A 4,050-nucleotide genomic window follows, 5' to 3' on the forward strand; every position below is an offset into this window, starting at 1 on the left:
AGGAACATGATCAATAACAGTTTTATGTTTTCTAGTGTTCTGCTTATATCCTTGCTCCTTGAACCTTTTGGGTCCTAAGTTCACATGTGAAGTTCATAAGATGGTTGTGATTTTTAAAATGGCATATTAGAAAAATGAATATGACAATGTTGTGATATGAAATGAAATGAAATGAAATGAAATAGGAAGGCGACTGAAATTCCAAAGCAGCTGGGGTTAAGCAGGAACATGATTAATAGAATCAATAGGACCAGTTTAATGTTTTCTACTGTTGTGTTGATATTCTTGTTTCTTGAACCCTTTGGGTCACAAGTTCACGAGTGAAGTTCATAAGGTGGCTGTGATTTTAAAAAATGGCATAATATTAGATAATATGACAATTTGTGAAATTAAATGGGGGGGGGGGGATGTTGCCCACACTGAATTTGTTCCATTGTAGCAGTTTGTGATTTATGACAATGTAAAGTACAGTTGAAATTAAATGGAAATGAAGCATTGTTGTGAAAAAGGCCTAAACGTTATGGTCATTGAAATGATATAAAAGAAAGAAAATATAATCAAAATGTTTTGAATGAATGAAACTGGAATAAAACATGATTTCACCAAATATTTTGCATGCAATTTATTGGAATTATTGTTAATTGCAAAATAAAAGGTATTTTTAATGCCAACCTAATATGAGGATTTCCTGTCATTTAGTGCGACCATGCATCATGTGGTGCGACCAGTAATAGCTGTAATTTTCAGTAAATAGAAATGTAGTATATGAATTAATTAACTAAAATTGTAAAAACTAACATTGTATACTTGGATAAAATGTATTCTTTAGATATTTTTATTCATTTCATACATATTACAGGAAAAAGTAGTACGCTAATGTCATACAAGAAGGTGACTGTTGTATTGGAAAACAACAGAAAATATAAATAATAATAAAAAATCTAAATTAATGCCAACATTTTGATTTTATACACTTCATATTACTCAGAACTTGAGTGAATATTCCCATCATGATTCTAAGAATTTCTTTAATTTAAGGTTTTACACAGTCGCACCACATGACATTTTTTATGGTCATGGCCAATTCATGTGCGTGAAAAAATACTAAAATCACTTAATAAACATGTTAAACATAGATTCATGCCTAACTGACACTGTGTATGTTTGAAAAAATACAATAGAAACTATTGTTTATTATATTTAAAAATTTGCCTCTTGAAAATCCTTATACGTCATAGACCCTCTTGTGCATTGCAGTACATTGCAGTCTATATACACACTGTTTTCACGAGATTGACTAGATATCAAATGAAATGATAAAGTTTCCAATTCTGTTGTCAAAGCTAGCGGGATGAAATAGCTAGCTAGCTAGCTGAGTAACGTTACAGCTTAATGTTAGCTAGCAACCAAACTATCAGGATTCTACTCAGCTGCAGTTAGCTTTCTTGCTGAAATACAATATAAAGTAACCTGACAAAGTGGACAAACATGCATGGTAACCTATAGGTGTAGCTTCATGACAACACAGGGTATTTATTCGAGTGGAACAGTTAAGAAAATGAAACGTTAGCCCCTTTGTCATTACAGTTGATCAACACACATTCAGCCTATGCTAGCTACAGGATACGTTAGCATTGCTTATGTTACTGTTAGTGTTACGAATCCCACTTGGAGTGCCCAAATGTCGGGACTCAATTAGCTAAGAAATCACTCTAGCTTTGATTATTTATAAAAATGCTTTATTAACAAACATAGCAATGCATTCCGGGCAGTTATACGTGCACGGTCCTAATGGGACTTGACTAGCTCAGGGGTCCCCAAGAAAGGCGCTTTAAACAGAGGCGCGCACAGAATATATGGGTTCTCCTTAAGGGAGCCCTATTGGTTCAAAGTGTCACTGGGCAGTTCATATCGTCATGGCAACAATGTTTCTATTGGCCGGGTGAGTGCGCCATGTTATCTCAGCTAACACAATGTGTCTGTGTGTGTGTGTGTTTTGAATGCCTCTCTTGTAGGGGGATGCTATATTCAACTGTTAATGTTATCAGTGTGATCTCTTGGCCTTTGTTCTCCTGTTGGTTTCCTGCCAGATTTGGTTTATTGCTCTACACCCGACACAGGAATGTTGCCCTTATTTACACACCAAAAGGACAAGTTTCACCCATGCTCCTCTTCTCACTCAGTATCTGACATGGGCTTCATTCCATTTTCTTATGCATAAGTTTATTCACAGTATCTAAGTATAATCACAATTCCTAAGTATAATTTTCCACAATAGTCACAATATTGTAGTATATTTTCCCACATTAGCGACAAAATCATACTTACAGCTTGTGGTTGGGATGACCATACAGTTGGAACAGCAACAGCAGCTTAGCAAATCCCGCTTTAAATAGTGCAACGTTTTGAAAACTGTCTTTGGTGAAATAGTTTGAGCAAATTAATAACTGAGTGTCGAACTTCTCAGGGATCTCCATAGCCGAGCCCGTCGAGTGGTTGCTTCCTTGGGAAGACCATGAGAAGTATCTCCATTCCCTGTACAGCCTGGAACACTGCATTTACGACCCTGGTTCATTGTCAATATCCTGGAAAATATTCCAAACTTTCTTCTTTGTAAATCCCGTCAAACTACACAAGCAGTTGGACATCTAATTGACCTAACGCTAGCTCCATCAGGAACCGGTCCCAGGTCAGTGGCCTGTATGTAAATGTTGTGGCTTGACCGTTCTCCTAATACATCCAAGGGCATGACAAAGCTACAGGTTTTGAGATCATGACGTCATCTTTTAGCTTTGTTGGGATTCGCCCGTTTTCAGCGGCAGTTTCAAAATGTGAGATTTTCTGAGGAAAGGCATGTCGATGGGATTTTGAGTTTCTATGTATGTCCTACAGTGGTGTGAAAAAGTGTTTGCCCCCTTCCTCATTTCCTGTTCCTTTGCATGTTTGTCACACTTAAGTGTTTCGGAACATCAAACCAATTTAAACAATAGTCAAGGACAACACAAGTAAACACAAAATGCAATTTGTAAATGAAGGTGTTTATTATTAAAGGTGAAAAAAAATCCTAACCATCATGGCCCTGTGTGAAAAAGTGATTGCCCCCCTTGTTAAAACATACTATAACTGTGGTTGTCCACACCTGAGTTCAATTTCTCTAGCCACACCCAGGCGTGATTATTGCCACACCTGTCCACAATCAAGGCATCACTTAATTAGGAGCTGCTTGACACAGTAAGGTCCACCAGAAGATCCTTAAAAGCTACACATCATGCCGAGAACCAAAGAAATTCAGGAACAATTGAGAAAGTAAGTAATTGAGATCTATCCGTCTGGAAAGGGTTATAAAGCCATTTCCAAAGCTTTGGGAATCCAGCGAACCACAGTGAGAGCCATTATCCACAAATGGCGAAGAAATGGAACAGTGGTGAACCTTCCCAGGAGGGGCCGGCCGCCCAAAATTACCCTAAGAGCGCAGCGACGACTCATCCAAGGTGTCACAAAAGACCCCACAACAACGTCCAAAGAACTGCAGGCCTCACTTGCCTCAGTTAAGGTCAGCGTTCATGCCTCCACCATCAGGAAAAGACTGGGCAAAAATGGCCTGCATGGCAGAGTTCCAAGGAGAAAACATCTGCTGAACAAAAAGAACATCAAAGCTCGTCTCAATTTCTCCACAACACATCTTGATGATCCCCAAGACTTTTGGGACAACATTCTGTGGACCGATGAGACAAAAGTGGAACTCTTTGGAAGGTGTGTGTCTAAGTATATCTGGCGTAGAAGGAACACTGCATTTCATAAAAAGAACATTATACCAACAGTAAAATATGGTGGTGGTAGTGTGATGGTCTGGGGCTGTTTTGCTGCTTCAGGACCTGGAAGACTTGCCGTGATAAAAGGAACTATGAATTCTGCTGTCTACCAAGAGATTCTGAAGGAAAATGTCCGACCATCTGTTTGTGTACTCGAGCGGAAACGAACTTGGGTTCTGCAGCAGGACAATGATCCTAAACACACCACCAAGTCCACCACCGAATGGCTGAAGAAAAA

The 4,050-nt window shown here is 38.7% G+C and overlaps 1 protein-coding gene and 1 long non-coding RNA gene across 3 annotated transcripts in view; one reads left to right on the forward strand and one right to left on the reverse strand.

Moving 5' to 3' along the window:
• The window catches only part of LOC117956388 (4-galactosyl-N-acetylglucosaminide 3-alpha-L-fucosyltransferase 9-like), an 85,736-nt gene that overhangs the window by 18,153 nt on the left and 63,533 nt on the right, over positions 1-4,050 (reverse strand). The window lies entirely within an intron of this gene.
• LOC117956408 overlaps positions 1-4,050 on the forward strand; it is a 20,325-nt gene that overhangs the window by 8,704 nt on the left and 7,571 nt on the right. Inside the window, exon 2 of the long non-coding RNA XR_004659254.1 lies at positions 2,521-2,622. This is a non-coding gene — a long non-coding RNA (uncharacterized LOC117956408). The remainder of the gene's footprint in view (positions 1-2,520; positions 2,623-4,050) is intronic.

Source organism: Etheostoma cragini, chromosome 14 (assembly GCF_013103735.1).
Source record: "Etheostoma cragini isolate CJK2018 chromosome 14, CSU_Ecrag_1.0, whole genome shotgun sequence".
NCBI lineage: Eukaryota > Metazoa > Chordata > Actinopteri > Perciformes > Percidae > Etheostoma > Etheostoma cragini.